The sequence below is a fragment of the Diospyros lotus genome, chromosome 8, assembly GCF_014633365.1.
Source record: "Diospyros lotus cultivar Yz01 chromosome 8, ASM1463336v1, whole genome shotgun sequence".
Classification (NCBI taxonomy): Eukaryota; Viridiplantae; Streptophyta; class Magnoliopsida; order Ericales; family Ebenaceae; genus Diospyros; species Diospyros lotus.
The window spans coordinates 2,802,527-2,814,586 of NC_068345.1; positions in this window are offsets into that span (position 1 = coordinate 2,802,527).

A 12,060-nucleotide genomic window follows, 5' to 3' on the forward strand; every position below is an offset into this window, starting at 1 on the left:
TGTGCGCATTGTCCCGGGTCGGTACTCCCGTCACCCGTATCCCTGCCGGTACTCCCGACAGCCGAGCCAAAGGCTCCCTCGGAACGGTACTCCCGTCCGAGAACTAATAACTACCAGTAACCATGCAATGCATATAAAATGCAAGGCGTAATGAGCACCAACGTGATACAAGGCGCCCATACATCCAGGCATCAAGCCATGCTCCGCCCACGTAGTAAATCACACGCGATGCATATGCCCGTGCTGGATGCAACCTGACCAATCTAAAATGTCCGTGATCAAGCATAACCAAATCGTGATAATCCCATCATGCAGCCCGAACCCATGTGCATACCAAACCATGCAACAAAAATGAAATAATCAGGCATGCTATAATCACATAACGGTAGAGTAGGTCAGCAGTGCCTGACACCGGTCAGCGGTTAGTAACCAGGAGAGACCATCTGACAGCCTAAAATAAACCATACAACAGTCTCACCGTCACCGAACGGCTAACCCTTGCCCCCACTGTCCAACCGCTCTAGCCAATAAATAACCGAAAATCCATAATAATACCCGACAGCTAAGAACCTAGCCCCGGGTGAGTACAACATCATTCCCATAGGATTGGGGGTGATACAAACCCCCGTAGGCAACCAACGATTAATACCCTCGAAACCAGGTTAATAAATTAAATTATTAAACACACCGTTTAAATTCCATAATTTATTAACAGCCAAATCTAACGAAGGGAGGCCAAATAAATTGACATCGAAAGAATCGACAATGAGGGTATATAGAACTTGCCTTTCCAGAGATAACCTTAGGCTCAATTTGACAAAACACGGTCAACGTTATACCAACTGCAATATTTCATTTATAGACAAAACTAATAAAATTGGACCCCAAATGAAATTTCAACCGCAGAAAATATTAATTACTAGCTGAGGTACATACCTGGATAATTAAATCAGGGATTAAACGGAGTTTAATCCAATTTTTGAAGCCCAAATTCCTCAATTTCCCTCGCGCACGCTGATGTTTTTTTCTCTGTAATTTCCCACTGCTCGAACTGCAAAAATTACGCCCGAAATCGGGCTTAAAAATTCGGCCGAAAATGAACAAGGGAGGGGACGCCACGTGGCAGCGCGCGGCAGGCCGCTGGGGGAGGCCACCGCCTCTATCAAAACGACGTCGTTTTGACGTCAAGGGCTAAATTAAATCAGCCAAAATTCCTCAGCCTCGCGCGCCTGCCCGCGGATTCGATCTCGTGTCCGCAGCCTGGTCGCCCTCGCGCGCGACCGCTCGCGCCCGCATGCCTATCCAACCTATATAGGATTTAATTTATATTTAAGGTGAATTTTTGGCTTTTCCGTGATTCACGCCAGCACCCCTAAGTTTCCATTAATTACACTAACACCCACTTAATTAATTACATTAACACCCGAAATTTCTGAAAATCCCACAATTAAATTTATTTTAATTTTCTGTAATTTCAGAAATTTCTAAAATAATTAAATTAATTATCTTAAATTCTTATTTCCTTAAAATCACCTAATTTAATTTTATTTAACCACCACAAATTATTTTGATATTTCTCTTAAATCCAATTACCCCCAAAATTAAATTAATAGCTATTTACGGACGTTACACTTCTTCTCCAATCTTCATTCGTTGCCATCGTCGATAACATCTCCATACCTTGTCGTTGCCGATAGCATCTGTAACAGCCCGCCTTCTCGGACGTGTTATATCTTAGGAAATTTGATTTTTTTTTTTTTTTGTTACATTATTCCCGAAATTTCCTAAGGCCTTATCTAGTGCTTGACGAGATGTTTACACTAGAAATTAAATACAAGCGGAAGCTGAATCGAACCTGCTCATATATTCACGAATATCTGGACATAATGTTTAATATAAAGTTATTACATACGCTTCTGAAATAAAATAAATGTACATAATTCTTGAACATAACATAACACATTTCCTCGTTCCCTGACGTCTCGCATCACTACATACCTCCAGCCTCGGCGTCATCACTATCAGTCCCGACTGGAACGTTGAATGTTCTAGGGGTGAACCCAAGTTAGATGATGAACCATCTAACTAAGGGTACATAATGCTATGTCATGTGTGTATGCAATGTCTTACCTCGTAGGTGTCAACTGCACCTTCATGCTACCTACCATTTTAGCGGCCACCTCTTTCGAAGCCGGGGTGTATGGGTGTACCCTTGGTAAGGCAGCGGTGCTAGTTCGTACTCTCTACGGCCTCATATGCGTGTATTTAATAATATCAACGTGCATTTATGCATTTCATAGTCATGTCATGGATGCAATCTACGTGATGGTTACATTTCATAGTATGTCAATATGACGTAAGTATTTTCAAATATTTAAGATTGGAACAGTACACTTATAGCTAATTTGCCTCGAAAAGAGTGCCGAGTAGCTATTCCTTAATCTCCTTGCTCACAAGGACTCCTACAATATACATTTATTTTTAGAACACCATTTACTATATTTTTCATAATTTCTTCCTTTTTTCTTTTGTTTCTAAGCTTTATCTTTTCGAAACTACATAATAATTATCTAGACTTCATAAAAATTTAATCTCTTTTTACTAATACTGCTTAAGTAATATTTCTAGTATTCTGAAATTTTCATGGAATTTTCCAACTTAAATTCCTATTTTTCCCTTATTTCATAATAGCTAAATATGTAATTATTACATAATAATTACCTAATCTTTCATTTAATCAATTTCTCTTTACTAATATTTCTTAAATAATACTTCTAATATCCTGAAATTTTCTTGGAATTTTCGGAATTAAAAATCTTATTTTTCTCTATTTCCATAATAGAAATATCCACTTAATAATTAATAAATTTAGCATTTCCAGAAATATTTTTCACAAAATATGTCATAAATAAAATTTCTGATTTAATAAATTTTTTTACAAAATTTTCTTTCTTCTATTTCTATTTTTCTTTATTTCTTTCCTTTTCTTTTCTTATTTTCTATTTTTCTGAGGGGCGCGTGGGCTGCACGCGCCGTCTTCCTACTCGCAAGTGCGTGCAGCCCGTGCTGGATCATCTTCTCCGACGGCCCCTTGGCTGCCGGCGGCCCCTCCACGCTTCCGAGCTTCGAAACGAAGCTTTCCCCCCCTTATTTTCGACCCTCTAAATCCAAATTTGCTATTAAAAACAAGAAAAAAAACATTAAAGGTACCTTAATTTTCTGATCAAAGGCGCGGCTCCGACGAAGGCGCGATTTTCCGACGATGCTTGGGTCTTTCTCTTCACTGCTCCGTTGGCCACCAAACTTAACAGAAATGATGCCCACGACTTGGAGATCAGAACCCCACTCTTAAATCTCTCAAACTCTTTTCCAATTGGCCAATCTTTAAATTAAAATTTTCGGTGCTTTGCTTCACTCAAACGAGGCTATTTATAGCCCAAATCCGACGTGACGCGTCCTATCATGGACGGCCACGTGTCCTTGAGGCCTTGCCGGCGTCGCGTCGGCCATTTAATGGCCCCCTCTCCCCTAAAATCCAGTTGCAGGCGCGACCATGCCTTGGCCGGGCACTGCTCTGCAGAAATCCGAATTTTTCGAATTTCCCTTCTTTTTTTTTTATATTATATACACATACTTACATACTAATACTCATACATACGAATTTACATACATACACATACATGCTAAATTATATACAACGGACTATACTAAATATATATCTTTGGCAAAAATCCTATTTAACACTAAATAAAATACTTATATTTACATACTTATATTTACCTATTTATACATACTTATATACTTATACATAATTATATTTATTTCCATTTACATATTTATAAGCCTATTTATATTTCACATACCCAATTACATGTTTATACTTATACAAAATTTCTAGCATAAACATACTTAAACTAAATAAATTAATCATTTAAATTGAATCAATTATATAAACTTAATTTAATAAAATGTAGCTTAGGGTATTACAGCATCTCCATTCCTCGTTGTCACCAGTAATGCGATGTCTGTTTTCTGATTTTTCTCTTCGTCCCTTCCGACGGTGCCAGTCATCTCCTCATCTCATCTCTTCGTCTCTTCTATCTCCCTCTACCATTCCTCGCAGATGGCGAAGATAAAGACGAAGGTCGGAGACGAAGATGAAGACGTCACCGATGGCCTCTTTCGTAAGTTTTTCGGCTACTTCTATTTTATATTGAAACCTAAATCTACTAAAATCCAACCATTAGATGTTTTTGATTTTTGAGTATGTGGGTCATCATGGTTGGCAAAATCCGATGATCTTTTTCGATCATCAAAATCATCGTCCGACTAGGTGGCCAGCAACAACAACAAGACTGAACTAATGTTTGGTCTGTTGGTTATTTTGTGTTTCAGTTCGATTTTTTATTCGATTTGGTTATCACGATTTAGGTGTCGGTTAGTTCGATTTGTTAGGGTTAGTCGATCGGTTCAATTTGGTTCATGATTTTTGAACGGTTCGATTTGATTATAATTAATTGTACACTCTTAGTAAAGATTTGGTGAGCCCAAATTTAAACTGACACTACTTTAGCTATTTTTTGGTTTACTAAACACCTTATTAGAATGTTCAAATCCCAACTCAATTCATTAATACACTCCGAGAGAAAAACACACTAAATAAAGAGAGATAGTGAAAATAGTGCTCCTATAATTAAAATTCTTGATGTTATGAGCTTAACCGCCTACCATTAATCACGTGGACTATCACCTTGCTGGTCTAATGCAAAAGTTTTAATTGAAATTATTTAAATGTTTAAAAATAGTAAACACTTAATTATTTATTTATATATTATAAAATAAACAAATGAATAGATATAGAGCCCTCCAAAATTTAGTATCCTCTATGCTTATCAAAAATTTCATTAATTTAAATAATTCATTAAATTAATTAAAATCATAAAATAATTAAATGAAATTAATGGAAATATCCTTTTAGAGAATTTTGAATTGTGATTAAAAAAACAAATGCAAATTTGGATTAGGATTTTAGGGGAGACGAATTAAGGCTTTAGGAAAGGGCTTTGTAGGGTTTCCTTTTGGTCTTCAACTTTTGCAAAAGGGACACGAGCATGGGCCTAAGTTAGGTAAAATTCAATTACACACCTAAACTATATTAAAATTCAATTGCAAAAAGTAGTTATTCCATTATAAAGTTAAAGTAAATTTAAGATAGAAATACGTGTTTGGTGTGTAATTATTATTATCAAATAATTAATTTCAAAATATCAATGCCTTCTTTGGCAACAATATGATACTAAAGAAGATTTTTATCATATGATAATAATAAATACATGAAAACTAAAGGGATATTTTCAAATATTTCTAACTTCTTAATTTCTTTTTTTTTTGTAAGTAAGTATTTTATTGAAAAAATGACAACACGTTAACAGCTTATGATAGAGCATATTCCGAGTCTCATAACGAAAAATTAAAAAATAAAAAGAATCTAAACTACCAATATATTTACATTTCTCCTAAAAAGAATATATATAAATATTAGAGAAATTTTCATGAAACTTCTCTTTGATTTTGGAACTTCTAATTATCATATATCTTCCCTCCTTAAACATTATAAGATTTTTGATACGAATGTCGATATTTTTAATGAAGACACCTGATTACTTATCAAATAAATACTTAGAGAGCTCAGCAATCAACTCCACATATCTCACATCCCTAAGCATTTTAAGACTTTTGACTCAAATATTGACATTTGTGATTAAAATCCTTAGTTGCTTGTCTAAGAAATACTTAGAGAAAACAACGAACACTATTTGCAGTCTTTAATTCATAATTATCCCTAAGCATTATTTCTCTTTTGACGTGAATGTTTGTGATAAAGACACCCGTTACTCATCAAATAATAACTTAGAGTGCAAAAGTATACTTATATTTTGAATTATTGTTTTACGTAAAAAATGACATTTGTGATCTAACTCCCAATTATTAAGCAATTCAAAACAAAATAGTAGAGATAAAATTTGCTATTTGGAAGCCGTCAATAATGTAGCGAAGCTTGGATATGTAATGTACAAGGAAAGGAAAGTGTTTGTCCATTAGGGTATGGCCACTCAAGAGGGAGTGAATTGAATTATTAAAATTTTTCTTAATTTTAATAAATATTCTTAATTAATAATTTTATTAAAAAATATATATTTGATAAATATAATAAATTATATTTGAGATTAATAATAAATCTAAGCCACAAGATATAATAAAAATGAATACAATGAGGCACAACACAATTTATAGTGGTTTGGTGTCTTCGTATACACGTAGTCCACTCTCCCAAGGTTTAACCATTCTTGGGGTTCCACTAAAATAATTTTACCAAGATTTCCACACTACCTCACATTAGAAATTAGATACACACCTATATTACAACAGGTTTTAGGAAACCACTACACCAAGATTTTCTTCCAATCTTATATTGAAAACTAGATTCACCTAAATTTTAATAATTCTAGAAAACCTATACAATTCACAATTATAATTTAAATGTTATAAATAATTTGTCTATACTTAGACACAAATAAGCAATTAAGAACAAATTATACAAAGTAATAATATTTAACTAAATAAATAAATTTGTAACTTCAAATGGAGAAGATCGGATTTATCGTAGAAGACTTGAAGAACGTTTATCCTCTTGCCTTATGGCTCTTTGGTAGATGTGCAATAATGCTTCGAGAGCCTCACATTGCTTGGATGTTTTGCTTGAGAGCGTTTGAGAGCTTTCAGGTGTTTTGAATATGTAATAGAAGTACTTGAATACTCAAAAAATAAGTTTGGAGAGTATTTATAGCTATTTTGTGTACTTTTCCAACAGTAAAAAATATGACCGTTATAGCAGAAAAATTTAGTATAACTTAAAATTAATATATACACTTAATTACCTAAGAGAGTTTGTAGATCAGCTGGTAAGGAAATGTTTTGGCTAATTTGAGGTCATGGGATCAAATTGTTAAAATCTTTTTTGAATTACATATGCTATAAAAATATTATAGAAATTAATCTAAAATATTTTTAATAGAAAATAATATTTTTGATAATACATATGATAAAAAAATTATTTAATAAATTAATCTTAAAAATATATTTAAAAAATAGTTTTAATAGAAAATAATATTTTTTAATAATGCATATGCTATGAAAATATTTTATAAATTAATTTAAAAATATTTAAAAATAGTTTTAATAGAAAATAATATTTTTGGTAATACATATACTATGAATAAAATATTTTATAAATTAAAAAAACATAATTCGATCCTATAATTAATATATTTAAGAAAAATACTCTTTTTGTTAATCTTCAAAAATACTATAATTTGTATATTAATTTTTTTTATTAATTATCAAAACTTAATTAATATGAACAAGTTGGCTCAACAAAAAAAAAAAAATAATGAAGACAAAATATACAAATAATAACTAAAAATCTCATTTTGGTAGCACTTGTGTCACTGAAGTGTTATTAATACACAAGCCTCGTTAAAAATGTCAATAGCATTCCCAAATTCTAAAACTTCAAAGACACTTTCGCGGCTCCCACCAATTTCTATAACTAGCAAAGAAATCCTTTTGAATTCTCTAATATTTATAAATTTATTTTTTTAAAATAATATTCAAAACCAATTCACTAAATGTGTTTTTCATGATTTTTTTTCCTCAAAAAATTTAAAATAATATTTTGGGTTTTCAAAATCAATCCCCCATGTTTAGTTTGATAATTAGGTAGATATATTCCCCCACACTTTTTAACGAGGGATTAAAACTTTTTTAGAAACATGATTCCGTCAATCTTTAGTTAACGTATCTGATGTGCATGATTTACGAATAGTTACGTGTAATTGAGAATCACTCAATACACACCTGAAAAATAATTATTGTGAGTTTCTCATCATAAAAAAAAAAAAAAACCATAAGTACCAGATTAATCTACAAAGCACCATTATTTTCATAATATTTCTTAATCATATAATGTTAAAACAAGCCCACATTACCATAAAAATCCGGCATGGTCTCCAGCACCATCTGGGCCTGCAAATTGGGCCCAATATCCATTAAGGCAGCCTTATCATCTGACCCAAGCCCAAGTGCGACAAAACCATGAACCTAATAAGTTTAAATCAAACTCACTCTTTGATTATCAGGGTTTAAACATTTTTATTGACAGGCTTATACTTAGATTTCTGTATACGATTTGCTTTGGGAAGAAATTGAAGAATTTTTAGGAAATTCTACAAGATCCATTCATTCAAAATATTAGTGAAATACTATATTTGTTATCTCATGTTTGCTTTTAGTGAAAAAATACCAATTAAAATTGAGATTTTGTTGAAAATACCAATTGAAGTGAAGGTTTTCTTCAAACAACAAGGTGTTGGGTCAACTATTCAATCAGATGATATTGAGCATGTTTTTCTTTTCTTTTCAAGAGGATGTAAGATGGATAGTTAGTGAAATTTAGTATCAATCGTATCTGAATTATTTTTTTTTATTTTTTTGTAAATTTTTCTTCACGTGGATAGAATCAAAATGGATTAATTAGAAGTACATTTTGTGTAATAACCCTTTTTATCCGATGGAAAAATATCCCATAATGCTAGATCCATCTTACGTGGAATCGCAAATCCCTAAAAGAAAATCACTTTGTTAAGAATTGAAGGAGCTAGAAATATTGCATTTCACTCAATAATCAATCTTCTCTTGTTATATCAAAGCTTTGTTAACGTAATTACTAATTTAAGGTTTAAGGTGTAGAATTAACGTAATTATTATTGATCCTCTTCTTTAAATTCATAATTTTATGACACAATATCACTCTCTAAGTATTAATAAAATTTAAGTGATTAACCCACAAATATAAACTCGCAGCGTGACCCAATTAATTAATAAAGTTGAATTAAGCAGAAGGGAACGTTGGCTTTGTCGACATTAATTATTGATCTGAATAACAGTCGGTGCATAAAGGTAGCTAGGAATCAAATATGGGAACACAACTTTGGATGGTCCAATTTGGCCATTTGGCCATATATATTAATTACATGCTCACCATTCTTCTTGGATTTTAAATGCTCGCTTGCCTTCGTATATATTCGTGTCATCAAATCTATTATTATATTCTTTTATCATATTGTTGACTCAAAACATATGCACATCCATCCATGTTCCATGCACTTCTTCCATTCACATTAGGCTTAATTAATTAAATATATCTAATCTACACTCAACCCAACGTGGTAGTTTCCTAGGAGTCGTCGCCGTCTGGGGGATGGTAGCATTTACATCTACACGTACGGGATCATAACTTTATATATCAAAACTTATTGTTGATATTCGGGTGATATTTGTGCATTAATATATTATATTATGTATTATATTAGTGTAATTAAATATATGATATATCAATACAAAGTATGATTCTAAATATTAAAATTAGTGTCTTAATGACATTTTCGTTTTAATTACATGTTAATCTTTTGAACAATTGTGTCTCCAATTGGTTAATTATTGGAAATTTTATTGCTACCACATACAAATCACTGCAATGTCATTCTTTTAATTTGAAATTTATGAGTACTATATTTTGATTAACCAAGATAGAGCTCAATTAGCATGACCATAAGGTTTAATATACAAATGGAATTTTTATAGAAAATAATGTATATGTGCAGTTGATCAACGACCATACATTAAGACGAAAAATATTTATTAAGATGGCTCATAATTATAAAAATATTGCTATATATAACATTATTGTATGAACATTTGCGTGCAAAAATTAAGTAATTGTGTTGGTTTTTTTTTTTTTTTTTTCTTTATAGCAATTTGGTGTGTAAAAGAAAAGGGTGTGTATTGTAATGTACATTTTAGGTACTAATACAAGAAAATTTGTACATAAAAATAAAAACTAACATGATTAATCAAGATTTGTCTATATCGTTTAATTAGTTCAATGGTAAGATCACCGGACTCAAATCTTCCTTTTACAATATATTTTATACCCATAAAGAAATTAATCAAAATTCAGGTCTAATTTGAAACTTAATTAAACCGATTAAAGTGACATGATTGTGTAATTATCTTTTGACGTAGTGGAAGGCTTCTTTACACGTTTCAGAAAGAGAAGCTGCTTAATTATGTTCTCTGCATATATATATATATATTGGAGTAATTGGCATTGAATATGAATGTCTCTTCAAATCAAGCACTTGGAGTGGAATCCAACTCTTGTTTCAACCATGGACTACTACTAATTCCCTCTGCCTAGAAAGTGGGTTTCTCTTTCAGCACCTAACCCTCTGAAAATGACCATTAATTTACTCCCCGGCCCCCCCAACACCAAGATTCCTTCATCTTCTTCTGGGGTCCCAAGATCCAACAGCCCAATAGTCTCCATCTTGTCTTAACTTTCTGACCAATGCCCTTTCTAAGGTTCCATCAACTTAGGGCAGCCAGGGTGCCATATCTCATACGATAAAATTAAGTTTATTTGCTCCAAAAACCTTGTATTTGAGCTTCGTGAAGTACTAGGGGGTTTGATGTTGCCTCAGTCAAAGAATCAAAAATTTAAAAGGGTATAACGGTCTATGATTCTAAGTCTAAGCAAGGGTTTTCTATTCAAGAGCAATGAGTGATGATTAAAAGCCTAATCTGAATTATATGTAAGTGTGCTTCACACCAAATTATGAGGGTTTTTGTAGAATTCGATGTGCATTCAACTGGGGTTTAACTATAACCCTAAAATAAGAATTTTAGTAGTAACAAAATATATGAACGGATATAAAATTTTTAGTTTAGGGATGACAATTTGTTCCTAATCGGGCTTAGGCATAACCTTGAAATACGGTTTGGTGGGATTTTTTTTTTCTTTTTTCTTTATAGTTGGAGTGAATATTAGTAGAAAAAAATATAAAAGGACATAAAATATTGCAACTAATTAAACTCGAAATAATTAAGATCAAACAGATGCATCTGTGATTAAACTTGAGGTGATGTTTACTTACTCGGAGATTAATTAGGGCCATTCAAAAATGGATAATATATAGCAGTTTAAATTAATATCTTTGTATTTTTATGATGATTATTATTATTGTCTGTGCATGATCATACCAACAGAAGAGATGGGCACGTGAGGTGATTCAGACTCAGAGTTTCTATCTGTAGTAGACATTCCATTCATTCCTACATTTATAGAATGAAAAATCACCCACTTGTGTAAGCTAAGGGTAGCTCGTTGATATATTTATTTTAATAAATTTTTACATAAATTTTATGCTTATATTTTAATTTTAATTAGGGTCCATTAAGAGACTCATTGCCCTGTTAATAAATGAGATGCTCGCCTCAACTTAAGTACATTTCGATATCTTTTCTCGTGACATGAACCTGAACCCTAAACTTAAAAAAAAATAATAATTATTAAATGTGATTTGTTGTACGAATATCTCTATGGCACTTCTTCTTTAATCATGCAAGACATGGCACCAAGAACGCTCTCTCTGGACGTTTTATTGGTCTGTTTTATCAGACAATAAGTTGAAACAATAATTGAACCTCAAAACAAGACAATATGAGTAGCAGCAGTATTATATATCCCACGAGTGGTGCTTGTTGCTCTGACTCTATCAGGTGGTCTTTACAGGTAACACTTACACCATGCTTTCCATTATTTAGAGATTTGGGAACCCAACTTGCTTTTGGATTTCCCAACATTTTATTACGTTTGCTTCTTGTTGGTTAATTAACAAATATAAACCCTAGATTTGGATAGAATAATTCTACCACAATTACTATTTAAGAATTATAATAGATCAAACATAAAGCAATCTCGTCGCGATATTATCCCGAAACAAATAAGAACCCAGAATCGTATTAAGTTAAATGGGGTTGAGAGAGTCTTGAAAGATTCAACGGGGTGCTGTTCATTGATTCCAGAGGCCCATCAATTGATTTGCATCCAAAGCTTTAATTTGTTCCTTTTTGGTGTAAATTGCATTGATTCTTATAACA